At 39.7% G+C, this 18,589-nt stretch overlaps 1 non-coding gene across 1 annotated transcript; it reads left to right on the top strand.

Moving 5' to 3' along the window:
• Positions 1 to 8,028: 8,028 nt before the first annotated feature.
• On the top strand, positions 8,029 to 11,562 carry LOC101470378 (uncharacterized). Its single transcript, XR_013093760.1, has 3 exons — positions 8,029 to 8,149; positions 8,319 to 9,975; positions 10,833 to 11,562. It is a non-coding gene; the product is annotated as an uncharacterized LOC101470378 (transcript).
• Positions 11,563 to 18,589: the final 7,027 nt, after the last annotated feature.

Here is an 18,589-nt window from a genome sequence, read left to right as displayed (position 1 = left end):
AAAATATTAGAAAAACAAGAGTGAATAAAGGACTGGATAGGTGGGGAGACGACAAGCCTATGAGCACAGAGCTCAGCTCCATCAACCCTATGATATAGGGATACAAGAAACCCAGGAAAAAGAAGACAGAAAACAACTAAACATCACATCTGGAGTTTGTGCTTTATGCCCACAATTTTACAGCTCATAGTAGTTTTATTCGATGTCTGCATTACTGTGTCTCACTGTTCTTATTTTCATCATATTTTATGTCTCCACCTGTTTGCCCATCCATCCATCCATTCATCCTCTGCTGTTCATCCAAGTCAGGGTTGCGGAGTGCCTGGAGCCTATCTGGGCTGCCATAGGGAGAGAGGCCTGGTTTTTAGGGCCTAGGATTAGTTTTATCCAACTTGTGTCGCATTTCTTAGTTTTGCCTATTTTGTGCCCTCCTTGGAAATTAAAAAAAGTAATCGCTCCATCAAGCTAGAGAATCTTACCAGACATCTGACCTCTGGAGCTTCTGAGACACATGGGTCAACCAATTGTAAGAGGGCCTGGGGGATAGTGGGAAGGGATGGGGGTTAGTCCGAGTGGGGAGACTCTGTGGTTTAGGTGTGAACTGGGCCTTTCTCACATTTATCACAGTCAGGTGAGTCACTGAGTGAACCTGACCAGCCCGTCCTCCCTCCTCTTTACTGATTCCTAAAGATGATGGAATATCAGAAACCTCTGGGACTTTCTAAGAGAACAGTGTAGGATGATTACTAGAGAAAAGATACAGAGGAATACATGAGGGAATGTATTTCACACTAACACACCAATACTTTGAACTGTTGCGCTTGTCTGCTGAAGCTTGCTGGCTGTCACATCTATCTGGGAATCAATTAAAGAACAGATTTACCAAATCTTATGAAAGTGTGACGACTGATGAGTATTTAAAAATCTTTCTGCTTCTCCGTGTGTCTTCTCCGTTATGGATCAATACCTCTTTTATGCTGTCTATAATTGAAATGCAGGGAGGCTGAGGTGATTTACTTGGCTTTAATTTCCTTGTTCGTCATGAATACTAATACAAGCCCAAGGGCATCAGATCTCCATTTATCTCTAAATGCATACAAACATACATACCCCCTCTCTATTACCGGTAGCTTAAAAATGCTCATTTATAAATGTCTGTACAAATTTAGAAATATGAAAAGGGAAAACAGATATGGTTAGACATTTCAGAATTAAGAATATATCACTCAAGGGTTTTTTTATTCAAGCTTTTACTTTAAAATAAATGATCGGGTCTAAGACATAACAATAGAGCAAAAGCCTTCCTTATATATTGCTGGACTTCAAAATTAAATATTAAATAATTACTTAATCTCTTTAGAAAGGTTTAGCTGTTTTACAAGTAACTACTTTGGCATCTGTCCTTTCCTCTTTCCCCTGCAATTACAGTCGTGAAAAGTTGACCACAAAAAGATCATTAAACTCAATCATTACGCATAATTATCCACAGTTTATAACAGTTCACTACTTAATGGTAAGTATTGTCACCTCACAGTAAAAGGGTTATGGTTTTTAATTTTCTGGTCAGCTGTGGTCTTTCTGGCTTCCCTGCACTGGCTCAATTTAATTGAATTCACTTGTATTTATATAAAATCAGTTCACAGCAACAGTCACCCCGATGTGTTTTATACTGTAAAAACCCTACAATATTAAAAAGAAACCCCAACAATCAGACCCATGAGAAACCACTTAACCACAGTGGGAACAAAAAACTCCCTTTTAACAGGAAGAAAATCTCCAGCAGAACCAGAGAGGGAGCCAGAATTTAATATTTACTAATGACTGAATACAGTAGTGGTGTATAAACACACATGGAGTGAAAAGAGGTAAGTGAGGAAGAAAAGCTCAGTGCATTATGGGAAGCGCAACCAGAGCCTGCTGTGCTCAACTAAGGGATGGTTGAGGGTCACCTGATCCAGCCCTAACTACACGCTTTATTCAAAAAGAAAGCTGAGAGAGTGTCTGGGCTCTACCTTCCTTTCTTCTTTGAAACTCTGGAAACCAGAAGTAAGCCTGCAGTCTTAAAGTGAAGTGCTCTGCTAGGATAAAAAGGTACCACAATGTCTTTAAGATACGAATAACTCTGATTATTCAAGATTTTGTATGTGACAAGACACATTCTGGATTCAGCTCTGAATAAACAGAGCTAAAATGGGACAAATATGGTCTTTCTTTATAATCCCAGTTAGTGCTCTCGCTTCACTGTTCTGGATCAGCCGGAGGCTTTTCAGACAACTACTGAGATGAGTTGTTTAAAATATCCTGAACTTTTCTATCAGTAAGCGCTGCTGTTTTTACCGCTGTTAGCCAGTGCAGTGAAACTTACTTTGTACTGGATCTAACGTTCTTGAATAAACTCTCATATGATGTGACAATATAATCTGTTTATCAGGAAAGCGTCATCTCTGAGCCTCAGATTAGCCAACATAACATTAGCTTATAACCAGTTGTTGTGGTTTAGACGGCTCATTGTCAGCTGTCTGAAGATGGTGCGGTTGCTTGTCTAATCTGCTAAGAAAGAGCAATTATAACAAAATAGGGAATAAACATATTTGTGCACATTTTTGACTGTTAGTACCCTGGCTTCAGTTCAAGACAAGAGACATGAGACTTGAGGTGAGAAGGAAGAGGATGATATTTTAATATGTCAGTCGCATCATCTCTGTCCTTTCCCACTTCTTTGGTTACATTGACCCCTTCCTGGACAATAAAACACAAAGGTTTAATCCTAAGAATGTTTGAAAATCTAGCTTCAAAGTCTTAGAGGGGCTTAGCCCCAAGTCATAATGTCATGCGTACAGTGACTTACATTTAATATAAAAGGAATCTACTACTTCAAAATGTAGTCAGCTCTTTTCATATTTGCAAACCTCAGTGAATATGATCTTCAGAATATCCATTGAGATTTTTAAGTGTGTTGCTGGAAAGCACCCATGAAATTCATGTCACCTTTTTAAATAAAAAATATCAATTGTTTTTCCAGCTAACTTCACCATCTGCCCGTTTACTCGCCTGGTTTTACAGAATTAACAAACCAATAAAAGGCACAAACTGATCCGTAATAATTTTGTTCAGTATTCAAACTGAATACAAGCTGCTGCTGGTCTTCGACATGTAGCATCCTTTTGAGTTCCTGCCAACTGGAACTGGAGCTGTACTGTGAATACACACTGAAGCCCAATTCGACTAGAATAGCAATAGAAAAATATAACAACCTAAAATAATAAAGTAACTCCTTTGCTGGTAACCAGCAATGTGCCAGCAGACTAATGGCTCAGGAAGCCAAAATTAGCTGGTAGTCTTGAGTGATTACGGCTAAATCAGCTACTTTGTTGACATTATTTAGAGAACAAATGAAAATATGCAGACACTTTGCAAATCACAGCAACATCCTTGCTTCGATCAGAACAGTTTGCATGTTTGCTATGTTTCAGTTCAACTGTGCTTTAAATCTACATCACTGATGAAATTACCTCTTTATTCAATAAAATACATTATTACTACTACTAATACTACCATAGTTATTTTTAGGGGTGATGTAGCCAGTCGCCAGCCACATAAAATGTGATTTGGCAGAACAACAATGTCATCTCAATCATTGTGTTCAAGATATTGGAGCAGTATGGAAGCTACTGGAAAGTAGTTCCTATTCCTATATATTTTTAATGGATAAATTCCAAGTTTACCAGAACACACAGGTTGACATGTATATTTAGTCCAATATTATTTTTGTTTAATTTACAAACGCAAAACAAAAATGACTGACTGTACCTTTAAGTAAAATATAAGATCCTTGTATTCATTATGTGAGTGCAGATCAAACAAATTCAAACAATCTGTCTTCATTAATGCCTGAAGGTGGCCAAGAAATATGTAGGTTTCTACTTAAGACGCAGAAAATGCTCTAACCACTTCCAATTTCTTCAGGCACCTGTACACTTTACCCTCGGAGAAAGGTAAAATTACAGAGGGAAAGAGGGGGAAGTGATGGCAGCATGGTAAAGTATGGAGGAAAGAGCAAAAGCAGTGAAGGACCTTGTTAAAAGCCCCTCTGTGACAGCCAAGGAAAGGCTGCAGCTCAGAGTCATTACATGTCGCTGAAGCTGTGGAGAGTGACTGAAAAAGAGAGTTGTATGGACCGAAGAGGGGTTTCAGAGGTTGGTACCACGCAACAAGCAGAAGGGTGCAAGTATGGAAAAAGAAAAAAATGGAGATCAAATAGCAGGTAAGCGAAAGAAGAAATGAAGGAGAAGAAATCAGAAATTAAACTAAACTGTGTTGTTTGACCTGCACTTATTGATCTTCATGAGGATACTGGAATTTTTTATCATTTGGTTATTTGATAAGTAGAGTTTAAGCAATATAAAACAACAAAAATTAGGCTAAAGCTATACAGGAAGGTATACAGTAGTATCTATAGTGTCATCAAGGTTTCTGTAATTTATATGTAATTAATAATAATATGTATTTTACTGTATTTATTTATTAAGGATTTCTCCTATTACATTTGTAATATTTTTAGTTTAAATATATATTTTTATTTTTGAATAAATCCTTTATCATGAGAAATTATGAATCTGTGGCACTCTATTCTCCTGTCTCTTTCATCTCTTTCCCCTCACACCCAACTGGTCATAACACATGGCTGATATTCCCTGAGCCTGCTTGTAGTGGAGGTTTTCTTCACACTGCCGCAAAGCACTTCCTCATAGGTGGTTCCAGTTCCTGTATAGTCTAATATTTGCAGTCCCTGCCTTATAGTATAAAACGTGAACTGCGAATTGGTGCTATAAAAATTAAATCAAATCTCAACTTCTTCCCTTTCAAACATTTTCATTTTCTTCATCTATTTAATATGTAGGTGCTCAGCCCCACCTACACAGCAAACTACCAGGACTGTTTGACCACTGAAACATCAGAAATATTTATCTCATTAAATCTTCAATCATTCAGTCCTTGTCTAATTTCAGTCACGGATCCCGAGTCTGGCAAATGGCACACATGAATTATTCAACAGCTGAAGGAGCCTATCAGAGAACCTAACTCCTCTGTTGTTTAGAGGCTATCTTAGATAGTGGTGTAACTCCAACAGTCACAACCCGTTTAATGAATAAGAGTCTAGATAGAATAGCTTATCAGTCTTTACATGTGGAAAATGCTTTTTGACGCTTTAAATCTCCATGCACCACTTGAGGTTTAAGAAAACATCTGGTCAGATTTCACTGCAGGAGAGTAGAGCAAATACAATTCAAAAAACGTTCGCCTCTCAGAGACACGTCTCACACTCTGACATATTGAAAATATTCTCCAGGTAATGTATTCCTCTACCAGCAGGTTTTCCTGTGGTGTCACTCAGGTGGGACCTCAGTGTTGGTTTTAGAGTGCCATTTAATGATCTTTAATAGAACTTAACAGCTTGTGTCCCACGTTTCTCCATGGCTTCCTATATGACAGGCCGTAAAATCCTCCTCGCTGTCAAATTACTCGGAAAAGAAGATGAGAAATGTTCTGTGCGGTATGTTAGTTTAAGAGTAAATGCATTAGTGTCTGAGATTTCAATAGCAGGAATTGCTTCGAAAAAGATATAAGTAAATTTTACACTCAGTTTAACTGTTTCTACTGTTCCGCGCAGTCTGATGAAGTTGCATTTCGTCTCCCTATTTCAGATTAAAGCACTCCTTTTAATCTGTGAACACCTTGACAAAGATGGAGTCATCCTTGCAAACTTTTGAGTGTTTCAAAGTCACGCTCTCTTAGAGTAAATCTAAAGCTACAGTGTCTGGGGAACAAAAACACTGCAGGGAGAGGACTCTCATTTGGCTTCAGTTCTCCTAGGGTTGCCATGTTCCCCAGGCTGATGGATGAAGGGAGAAACTCATCTCATGACTAATTATTTATCTTCCCTCCAGTAGTGTTGTGTCTGGGGGTTGAAAATAATACAACCCTCAGGTCTGACCAAGCAGTAAACAAACTAGAATGATGGAGTTAATAGAGTGTCTTCTTTCTTCCCTCTCTTGAGCATTGCTGCTGTACATAAAGCCTATAGACAACATGGCAAATTTTATTTCTCTTTTTTTTAAATCTGTTAAATTACCTATTGTTCTGTTTCTTTTTTCTGTAACGTGTTGTTAGAATGGCAGTTGCTCATTTTCTTTGTGGCCTAATGGCCGATCCACACTACTCTACAGGCTCCGTTTTTTTCTAGTTTTGGTTCTCTGTGGTGTCAGTGAGGGGATGTCTGTAGTGTTTTCATCTGAGGTACCAAGCTCTAGATGCTAGGACAGCAAAACTGTTGTCCAAGTCTTTTGATTGTGAAGGACAGCCAAAGAGAAGAGAGCTGCCTGAAATGTAGAGGAGTTCAAATGGTTTGATTCACATCGAAGCTGAACACAGAGCCTGCACCAAAGCCCAGTAAAAGCTAAATAAGCCTTATTTTGAGCTGTGATTCACAAAAGGTACTCTGCCAGTCCAAGATAAAAAAAATGGAGCTGATCATGGGTGGTCATAGTAGGTCTATTTTGAAAAGAGTGCTACTTTATATGAATGGGTTTATGGTGACTTTTTGGGGCGGGGTATGGAAACAATGTGATCTTAAAGCCTTAATTTTATTTAAACCTTTCCTATCTGTGGTTTCAAATTCAAAATAGTGTTAAGATTACACACTGAGGACAGCTCACTACTCCATTTTGTGTTATTGAAGTAAACAACAATAGCCTAATTTGGAAAAGATTATGGAGCAGATTATGCTCCTCGCTGCTTGATGCAGCCATGATGCAATAGATCAGATTTACAAATCCCGCTGACTGGAATCAAGTCGTGGCTTGTTGGTGTAACAAACTTAGAATTTTGTGCAAATTGCTGCAAAATTATTGCACAAATGTTACCATTACAACATATGCTGTGCATCTGGAGGGAGACACATTGAGCACTTGTGAACACTGTTTTGTGTCTAACACTTCATATATTGCCATGTATTTTAACAATTACTGCCAGCTTCTTTGTCCATTACTTTAAAAAGGAAAGCCTTTTGGAATTGGAAGCTTCTTTTTGATACACCATCTATGGTTTTAGTTTGTTTGTTTTTTAGTGTAATGTTCTGTTATAGCACAGCAGTACTCCAGCATTAAGTCAGTATTACAGTTTTTGTCTTGGACTCTAGGGTGTGCTGTAGAGTTCAAAACAGGGCAGACACCTTGCAAGAGGGATTCAATTCTAATAGGGAGGTCTGTGTCTTCAAACATTCAGCTCATGTGATCTGTTATTAATGCCTTCAATGTTAGAGCCACATGAGTCAAGTGGGAGGTGGAGGTTTTGGGGGCAATGGGGATAATGGGGAAGAAACAAAAGAAGGGAGGAAAAGACTTTGACTCTCATCCTGTGATGAACTGGTCACTGGATCATGCAGAGGAAGCTAAGGTGCTGGGTCCTAGAGTTTCACTCAGCCCCCGATCAAAGGAAACACTGGATGATTCAAATGTCATTTAAATGTTTTATGGTAGTCAGGGCATTGAGTCGAGGCTTGAATAAGACGAGACTCAAGACGATCGTAATAGGTACGTGTGTGTGTCAGTATATATCATTCTCCATTCTGACCTCACATTCATTTTGCTAGTGTCCATAATTCTCCTGATTGTTTAGTCAGTCTAAACCCCTTTTAATTACACTGCACACTGGTAGTCAGTCACTGAATTCATTATCAGCTGCTGAAGCTGCACCATGTGCTCACATCTACACAGAAAAGACTCACAAATACACAACCGTGAACACGGAAACAGGATATGAGAGAGATGACGCATGCAGCGTACGCCCACATCATGCGCCCACATAGCTAAGTACACACCTATCTAAATATCTTACTAGTATGCCAAACAGAATAAAAGCTGATTATTTGTACCACTAAAAACAGAAGTACAAGGGATTTATAAATTTATATATATATATATGCTCTCTATATTTGTGCGCACAATGGGTTAACTTGTCGCAGGAAGATGAGGAAATGGGAGTGGACTCAGAGTGACCTGTGAAAGAGAAACTAAAAGGAAAAAAAGAGCTGCACAGTTTTAACTGTCTTTTATGCTGCTGGAAGTCGAGTAAAGTCTTGATACAACAGGTAATTTTGCAATTTTTTTTAAGTTTCCAAGTTTCTTGTCTTTTGGTCGTGTCTTATAGGTTAGGCAGGTGGTCAGATAGTTAGGAAAACATTTTAAAGACAAACTATTTCTTGGTAATCTCACAGTTAATATTGAAACTCTACTGACTTTCACTATCTTTCCTTCTAGACATGGCCTCTCCTGCAAGTCTAATAGCTGAGGAGAATTTTCATTGTTCCATCTGTCTGAGTGTGTTCAGTAAACCGGTGTCAACTCCCTGTGGGCACAATTTCTGTATTGATTGTATCACAGGCTACTGGGACACCTCAAATCCATTAATAACATGTCCGTTGTGCAAAGAGGAGTTTAACATCAGACCAAAGCTTCGGGTTAATCATTTCATAGCCGAAATGGCAGCAAAGTTCGTGAAATCAGTTCAAGAAAAGTCTGCTAATATCACAGAAGAATCAGGAAATGGAAATGTGCTCTGCACGCTTTGCACCGGGGCGAGGCGCCCAGCCCTGCAGTCCTGCTTAGTGTGTATGATGTCCTATTGTCAAATACATCTCGAGCCTCATCAGAAACTTTTGGCCTTAAAAAAACACAAGCTTATTCACCCGGTTGAAAACCTGGAGAGCAGGATCTGCAAATATCACGGTGAACCTTTAGATTTGTTTTGCAGCGTGGATCAAATGTTTCTCTGTGATTCCTGCAAAGACAGGGACCATAAACAGCATAAGATAGTGACTCTAGAGGAGGAGGCTCTAATGAGGAAAGACCAGCTGGAATCAGAAAAAAAAGACGCGAATAAGATGATCGATGAACGTCAGCAGAAAATTTGGGAAATTGAACGCTCACTGGAGGCTAACAAAAATAATGCAGCGAAGGCACTGTCATGCAGTGAACATGTCATGACTGCTATGGTGGAGTACATTAAAAGAGGCCAAGCTGAGCTAGCGGATGTAATTGAGACAAAGCAGAGAAAAAAGCAAGCAGAGGCAGACGGCTTAATTAATGAACTGAACGGTGAAATTATGCAAATAACCCAGAAAAGCCAGCAGCTTGACAACATTTCAGTCACAGACGACCCCTTCAGATTCCTTGAAAGTTACCTTTCACTTACCATCATTCCACCTCAAGTAAAGGACTGGTCTGATGTGACTCTTAGCTGCGACCCGTTTAAAATGCAGGAAGTTATGGCCTCGCTGGAGGCAACAGTCACAAGAGAAATAAGGATGCTCTGTGATCCCAACTTTAAAGAAGTCAGGCGGCACGCTGTGGAACTGACACTGGATCCTGACACAGCAAACTCTTATCTCTATATTTCTGAAGATGGGAAGCAAGTCACATGGGGAACCCAAAGGAGGCGTGTCCCAAAGAACCCAGAGAGGTTTGATTGTGTTCACAATGTCTTGGCAAGAGAAGGTTTCGCCTCAGGAAGATTTTACTATGAGGTTCAAGTAAAAGACAAAACACAGTGGGACTTAGGAGTTGCAAAGCAATCCATCAACAGGAGGGGGGACATAAGACTGAGTCCAAAGAATGGATACTGGACAATTTGGCTGAGAAAGGGAAACGAGTTCACAGCCAATACAGACCCTCCTGTAAATCTTCATGTGACGGAGGTACCTGAAAAGATCGGGGTGTTTGTTGATTATGAGGACGGTCAGGTTTCCTTTTATGATGTGGACACGAGGGCTAGCATCTTCTCCTTTACTGGATGTAACTTCACAGAGAAGATCTTTCCCTTCTTCAGTCCGTGTGCTACTAATGGGGCTGAAAACTCAGCCCCGCTGATCATCACTCCTGTCAGAAACAACAAGTGAGGTTTGAAGGGATTGACATGGTGAGTTGGACTTGGCGAGTGATTCCAACACTATTTTCCCCCCTCTAAAACTGCAGCCTGTCATTTTGTTTCTTCCCTCCATCGCTGTCAGCACTGTGTGTCATAATGTGTCACCTGGAAGACAGACAACTTCATGTCTATGCAGTCCCTAAGACATTCACTATCTGCTGCCCTCTGTGCAAAAGTGATACTCTGAAGCATTTCATGTTTCAGGGTTAAATAAATGGTCTTTATGAGCCAAAGTGGCTGTAGCAGTGTAAGGGGTACTGTAAAGTAATGTGTTCAGAATTTTTTTCAGGCATGTTACATCTGTTGCATCTGAATTTTGGGGTCATGACTTAACATGACTTTCTCCTGTTTTGGCTTCCCTTCATTGGCTTCCTGTTAAATCCAGAATTCAAAATCCTGCTCCTCACATACAAGGTCTTAAATAATCAGGCCCCATCTTATCTTAATGACCTTGTAGTACCATATCACCCTATTAGAGCACTTCGCTCTCGCTCTGCAGGCCTACTTGTTGTTCCTAGAGTATTTAAAAGTAGAATGGGAGGCAGAGCCTTCAGTTTTCAGGCCCCTCTTCTGTGGAACCAGCTTCCAGTTTGGATTCAGGAGACAGACACTATCTCTACTTTCAAGATTAGGCTTCAAACTTTCCTTTTTGCTAAAGCATATAGTTAGGGCTGGACCAGGTGACCCTGAATCCTCCCTTAGTTATGCTGCAATAGACGTAGGCTGCCGGGGATTCCCATGATGCATTGAGTTTTTTCCTTTCCAGTCACCTTTCTCACTCACTATGTATTAACAGACCTCTCTGCATTGAATCATATCTGTTATTAACCTCTGTCTCTCTTCCACAGCATGTCTTTATCCTGTCTTCCTTCTCTCACCCCAACCAATCACAGCAGATGGACCCGCCCCTCCCTGAGCCTGGTTCTGCCGGAGGTTTCTTCCTGTTAAAAGGGAGTTTTTCCTTCCCACTGTCACCAAAGTGCTTGCTCATAGGGGGTCATATGATTGTTGGGTTTTTCTCTGTATCTATAAAGCGCCTTGAGGCGACTTTTGTTGTGATTTGGCGCTATATAAATAAAATTGAATTGAATTGAATTGAATTGAACAATAGCATACAAAATCCATTGAAATAAAATGATGGTCAGTTTCTCTCACATGATGCTAGATAATAATGAATTTCTCCATCGATTAATGTCAGTGAATTAAGATGTAAACTTTCAGCAGAACACACAAGGTGCAGCTCTGCAAAAGCTGCTTAGAGAGAGTTTAAAATGTAAAATGTGAGCAAATGAAATGTATAAATTAGTCTGTTTTCTCTTATCGCTTTAAAAACTTGTTTGATTTTTAATCACAGTTTATAAATGTGTATTTTCTATACTACGTTGCCATAATGTCTATAGTCTGGCCACTAAAGAGGTTTACTGTAGGAGAGATCAATCAATTCACCTTCTGGATGGACTGTTTGACTGCTTGTTAATGTTGAATTTTAACTTTATGTCTATGTATTTCTTGAAGCACCAACTTGATACACATTTAATAATTGATCCCAAAACATTATATAAAATATTTAATGATCAACTGACTGATTGATGACTGATTTTTGAACAGTTGTTGAACATGTCACTTTAAATTATTTTGCCTTTTGTCGTTCCTTTAATGATTAGATATTACATGTAATTCAAATTCAAATTTTATTTGTCACGTACAGTCATACACAGTATGATATGTAGTGAAATGCTTGGACAACTGCTCGTGACCTAAAGAAAACAAAAAAGGAAAAGGCTATGAATAAGATAGGAAATAAATATGAAAAATTAAAAAGGGTAAATTTAACTAGGAAGGAATAAAATATAAATTAAGGTTAAAAATGAAATAACTGTACAACACAAATTAGAATGAAGGGTAAATTTAACTGGGAGAATAAGATAAAATATATAAATTAAAGTTGTACTGCATATGATATGTGAAATCTGTGAAAAGCATGCACACTATGATCTGTTTCTCTTACATTTTCTTTAGGCATTCACTCAACAAACATTCATATAAACTAAATCCTGCTGACAGATATTAAAAGCACTGAAAATTGAATTACTACAATATGCAATTAAAGTGCATCTGTCACTTTGCAGAATGAAAACACAAATTAGACTCTCTTGACAGTTTTACATTCCCACATCATACACTTAGTAATTTTGTAGCCACTACTTCCAAAGTAGCATCAAGTTTCTCCCCTGGAGTAATTTGAAAAATCCAAATATTGTTAATTCTGCGCTTCACAAACACAGGGATAAGATTTTAATAGTTATCACATACACAGCTGTGCTGTGCTCCAAATGACAGCATGGTATTTCCAAAATGTGCTCGTGTTGCATGATAAAATCACTTGGATTGAAAACACAGCTTTTTTCTGCCAGACACAATACTTCGATATTTTATTTAAGATGGAGTAGCATAAACAAAAGTGCTTTCAAAATTAAGAGAGCTTGTGCTTAATGTGCCAACATATATTTCCCAGCTACTTCATATTCTAGTGTGCGTGTATGTGTATGTAACTATAAATTGTAACCACTGGATTATGATTAATAACAGTACAACAGTAAATGAAGATGAGATAAGCTGGCCTTTATTGATTCTACAGTTTGGAAATTCCCATTATTACAGCAGGAATAAAATAAATAGATGCAACAATAAAAAAATGATACAAAAGAAAAAGTCTGATATTTTCACATGCCTAGTAACAACAAATGAAACGGAATAGACCATAGTGCAGTAGTTACATGTTAACTGCAAATGAAGTCTTATGACGTGACATACTGCAACACCATTCGTGGTTAAAGGGCACTGGGTTTAAAATATACAGACCATCTCATATACAGGTACTCCTGCAAGCAGACACCTGGCTGGGGCCTTTCTGTGTGGAGGTTGCATGTTCTCCCTGTGTTTGTGCGGGTTAGGTTAATTAGTTAATCTAAGTTACCCATAGGTGTGAATATGAGTCCCAGTGGCTGTCTGTCTGTGTTAGCCCTGCGTCAGACTGGTGGCCTGTCCAGGGTGTACACGGCGTCTTGCACTATGGTAGCTGGGATGGATGGATGCACTTTAAATGCATACGGAAGTAATCCAGTTTCCATTGCCTTTAATATATGTCTGTTGATTGAATGCCCAAGAAAAAGAATTCAAGAGAAACAGATAATGTCAGGTTCCTGTCAGCATTTTCAAATTAAAAGACTAGTCCTAGAGAGTGTGCAAAAAAAGGCACAATCAAATTTTTGAAGCTGAACAAGAACACACTGTATTTGTTATTGATCCAGTGAATTTTCACCAGGAGAAACACATTGGCACACATCTACACACACACAGTTTTCTTTAAACACACACAACAGGCTTTTAACTGCTCATTCTGTTCACTTGCTTTTATTCAGCCACAACAGCAGTGCAGAGAGACGGCCATCCTGGATGGCTGTGAAATGCTGATACCAATGGAAAAAGAACACTTCAAGCAGTTTGTGCCAGGCCCCGAGGCAGCCTTTGTTTTGCATTGTTTGAAAAGCGATGATAGTGAAGAGAAGTGCAAGAATGAATAATGAAAAGCTACATGTTCACAGTATTTTAATTACTTTCCAGTATTAAAACCTATATTTATATGTATCCCTGGCAACTACAATAACTGACAGTATTGTTGGAATAGAAACCACACTGGTGCCTCCCTTTGTCTTAAATGCTTGAATTGTTTAAAATGAGTTTAATTAACAGATACATCTGATGTCTCATAATGTATTGCGCTGGATTATATTTACACTAATAGGAATGGCAGTGTCCGTTGGTCAGCCAGGCCCTCATTTTAATTCAAACTGCAATATCTCAGCAACAGCTAAACACTGAGATGTAATTTGTTACATATCCCTGTTGTTTGTGTGGGAGTCTGCTGATCTCCTCGCTTTTCCTCTCGTGTCATCATGAAAAATATTATAATATTAAGGTACAAATATTATTTATTTGTACCTTACTTATAACACTAATAATTATTTGTAATAATATGTATTTGTTATTTAAGTCAAATGAGCATAACAGAGTTTTAGTGTAGTAGCTCTTGGACCTCTCAGGTTGACAGGCTATTTTAACAGTCTTCTGATGTTTTCCCCATGTTTCTTAGTAACACAATGTCAGTTAAACCACAGGAATATCAGTCTTTCTAGTCAGGAATGAACCATTGTGAATCCATTTAGTGCAAATGAAAGTGACAACATGTGCACTGAAGAAGGAACGAAAAGATACCCCCTAAAACGGGAATGATTTTGCAGGTGGTGGCCACAGACCATTACTTTCTCCTCATGCCTACTGACTGATTATTCTCTGGGTTTGCTTCTTTCCAGTGTCCTTGTCACTACTGGTAGCGTTAAAAAGTAGATGCACCCAATTCAAGTTAAACGGGTAGTCCAGCTCTTCAGAAATGGCACGGCTATACGTATTGTCACAAGACTGTTTGCTGTGTCTCCTAACACAGTCTGAGGAGCATGGAGAAGACACCAGACCAGGATATGGTCTGTTACACAAAGAAAGCTGGAGATGGCTATTGAACGGCATCAACCCAGCTGCAAAAGCTGCATCTGCTCCTTTGTTTATGGAGGAACACTGTCAGAGCCCTGCAAAATTACCTCCAGCTACCTACTTGTACAGTTCAGAATCTGAATTCATGAGCATGCCACGAGGTCCTTTAGTGGACAGATCTGGATAGAGCAATAGTCTCTGACTATCACCTGTTAAACTAGTCCCTTCTAGTTGTTGGTTCTCATAAGCTCCTGTTGTCACTTTCATTTGCGTCAAAGAAGGCTGGAATTGATTCACAAAGGTTTATGGTTCTTGACATAATGACTTTGTGTTATACGTGATGATCGAGTGTTCCCTTTATTTTTTTTGAGCAGTGCATAATCTCTGATTATACTGGGCTCTGTCATTACACTACCTTGGTGAAGGACTGGGTGAAAAATACAATTACACAGTGTGCGCAGGCGTGTGTGTATGTAGACGTGTGCAAATGTGTTTCTGCTGGTGCACATGCCTTTTCCTAACAGTATGTGTATCCAGTGAAGTGCCAAATGTAATGAGATAAATCTATCCATTAGGGTCCCTTAACAAGACTAAATCTGCAGTGCTGTTAATGAGTCGGTGCTCCATCAGCCGTCCTCAGAGAGCCGGAGGACATTCTGACTAAGGCTGGACGACCCCGAGGCATGCTGAATCAGACCCTCTAAGCCAGTAAATCCACAGCTCCAGCTGTTGTATTGTAGACCTTCATTATTTAGCTGTCCGTCCTTTTGGGAGAGACTTGAAGTTAGTAAGCAGCAACAACTTACAGGGACTGAAGTCATGGCCGTCCCCGGAAACACTAATCATCTGTAATCATTGATCTGCCATTACTGGGCCTACTCATTAGTCTGATGGAATAATGCTCAGCACTGTGTTTTGACTAGGTTATTATTAGCCTCTCAGTTACTGCTGTAAAAAACATGAACTTTCTGCACTTGTAGTGTATGCTGTGGAACAACTTCTAGCTCATGTAGCAGCACAGCACTTAGACAATTTCAATGAAACTGGAGTTATGAAAATAAAGTGTTGTTTCCTCCAGGGAGCCTTTTTCCAGTAAACAAGTCCATCTACAGCCATCACTGTCACACCATCAAGCTACTGTCTGTTGACAAGCTGAAAATGGACGAGGTGGGCAAGCATTTCAAATAAAAAGGTGCTTGGGTAAACTGTTAGCCACGTAGAAGTACTATAGAGGGCTGGTGCAGGATAACTGGATGCAACTGGGACCCTGCTAATTGTTTCCTCCCAGCATCATAGTAGTTGTAAGTGTAAGCATTGAGAGAAGCCCTCGATCATAAGCTGCGCTATATGTTTGACAGTGCTTAGCCTGCTAGCATGTTTCTAGTAACGATGCTGCAGTTTTGTTGCTTAGCCAGTTAAATTCGATGAAATCAGCGAGTCCGCTTCACAACATGAAGTCAGTTTCTCTGATAACAATTTATTTTACAGACTTGAAATTTTTGAGTTTTTTCAAGAATTACACATGGCAGCATTGATTTAAATAAAAATATGAGCAATCATAGTATTTGTTGCAGTTGGTTGTGCAACACTGTGATTAAATGTAGAGGTAACATCGGTGCGTTGGTGGTTCTTTGTATCTGGGGGTGGGCGTCCGGGTACACACCGGCTCACTCCTTGGCGGCCGCTTATTGGGGCTCGCTCGGGCCACTTTGGAGGTGGGGTGCCCCCGGCCTCTCGGCCTGGGGTTCGGTCACTCAGGCACAGCTGGCTGCCGGCGGAGCTCACGGGCGCGTCACTGCAACTCCCCCTGGCTTCTGCTCCGCGGCTGCTGAGTGAGCCCTCATCTGGGACTCTCCTCAGCTCTTACTGGGACAGTGGCGCAGCTGCCCCTCTGTGGGTCTTCCTTGGTCTCTTGTGTTCTGGGGGCCTCTGGATGTCTGGAGTTTTGATCTCCTCCATACCTGCTTGATACCATAGAGGACAGGGCTGTGGCCCCCCCACACTCTCTAGCAGATCATTACATGGAGAAACCTTTGGAATGCAAGCATGCTGATCCACACAGGTATGCACACACGGGTATTCACAGATGCAGACTACAGCTTTCTTGGCTGCTGCCTCAAAGCACACTGTGCGCTGTCTATCTTGCGTGCTGCACAATATCGTTTATTATTTAGTAACTATTGATATCTATGACTAGCTAGTTTATTGTGATGGTGCTTTTTTTTTTTTATTATTATGTTGCTCTTTGTTGTTTGCTGTCTCCTCTGTTTGTTTTTTTTGTTTTTCTTTCTCTCCATACAGGTGACCCAGGAGTTTTTTTTTTTTGTTGTTTTTTTTTGTTTTTCTCTCTTCCCCCCCTTCTCACCGTCTCTTCTCCCCTTTGGTTTTCTTTCTTCCTCTCCCCCTCTTTCTTTCATTCTTTCCCCCTGTCCTATTAAAAAAGAAAGGAAAAAAGAAAAAAAAAAAAAAAAAAGGATGACAAAGGATGAACTGAAGCTCCGCCATCACGTGATGTCACATGCTGCTGTTTCTGATGTCACTTCCAAAAAAAAAAAAAAAAAAAATGTAGAGGTAACAACAAGTAACAACAGGACAATGATGCTCTTATACAGCCTTAATGGCACATTTCATAACTTGAAAACCTACAGAGTGAAAAATAACAGCTGAGTGACTTTTCTCTCTATCTCTAAGATGGAAGAGACAAAATTGTGTGGCTTTTCCAGTGACAGATCAGATTTGTGGTCCACAAAGGCTTTGATCTTAAGGCTTTCTGACAGGCTTTAATCTGAGCAGACCACACACACAGACACACACGCACATACCTTTTCACTGAAACCACCAAGTACAAAACAGAGTCACTGTATTTCTCGCCTGTCTGTTTGGGAAAAGTCACAATGTGGATGGCGCGATGGCAAGCTGTTTTTAAGTGCTTAATAAATAACAAGAAATTGCTTTTACACAGTGAAAATAAAATGCGAAGCCATGGCAAACACATCTGTTTCCCCTTACGCACAAATTGTGGTGAGTCACGTTGTACTGTAACTCTGTGATTGAGGCTGTTGTCACAAAGGTCACGTTTTAAATGTGCCTGCCGCACCTTCTCTTAGTTATTTACACTGCATTTGCTGCCATAGGTGCAAATCTCTTCTACTGAATTCATATTTCAGAGAGAAATGCTGGAACGTGGGAAGCAGAGGACATTTAATGACATTTAAACTACAGATAGAAAGTAGGGGTAGAATGAAGAGATGTTTTTTAATGATTTCAAAGCAACCTTGGTGGTATTATCAAAATATATAAATGAAAGATGGCTGTCTCTAATCTAAAAGTACCACACACAAAAAAATATTGTTCAAGATTTAAATGGATGATACTCAAGATCTGATGAGTAAAACACTGCATTTACTCACCACACTGAAGAAAAGATGGATATGTGGGTTTTTGATCCATATTCACCACCTCTTTATGGACTTCTGATTAAAAAGAACACACTAATAATACTTTTAATGAAATTGCTGATGGTTTCATTTGACAGGTGAGTCAGGAACTCTTGAGATGGCTTTACTGAAAGCGCCTTCACTAAGCTGCCTGTCCCCTGAAATAACTGATATTAGTTAATTTAGAGCCCTGGTACATCTCTGCCAGGTTGCAAATCCAGACCAATTAGTGTCACCTCAACAGATGAGAACATGGAGCAACACCTCTCTGTCTTGAGGGCCTTCTCCTTTCAGCTGTTCATAATGCAATTAATTAGAAAGCCCTTCTTGAATTAGACAGCACACTGACCTTGATTAAAATAAGGCTCACTGGTGACACATAGCACACAGACTGAAACAGTCTACAGTGCATACTAAGGTAATTCATCACAGATCAACATGTATGTCAGAGCCAAAGGCAAATGAGTTTTTGATTGGCGGGACTGTTGGCGTGGTAAAAGGCAGGTGGCAGGCTCGTGACCTTCATACAGTCCAGACAAGCAAAGCCGCAAGCTAAAGCAAGTTAATCAAAAGCAACAAAGAACAACTTTTTCAAACTGTCTCAGAATAACAGGATTAGA

The sequence above is a fragment of the Maylandia zebra genome, linkage group LG2 (assembly GCF_041146795.1).
Source record: "Maylandia zebra isolate NMK-2024a linkage group LG2, Mzebra_GT3a, whole genome shotgun sequence".
NCBI classification, from domain to species: domain Eukaryota; kingdom Metazoa; phylum Chordata; class Actinopteri; order Cichliformes; family Cichlidae; genus Maylandia; species Maylandia zebra.
Note: the sequence above shows the minus strand (reverse complement) of the source record. Positions and strands in the feature narration are given on the sequence as shown.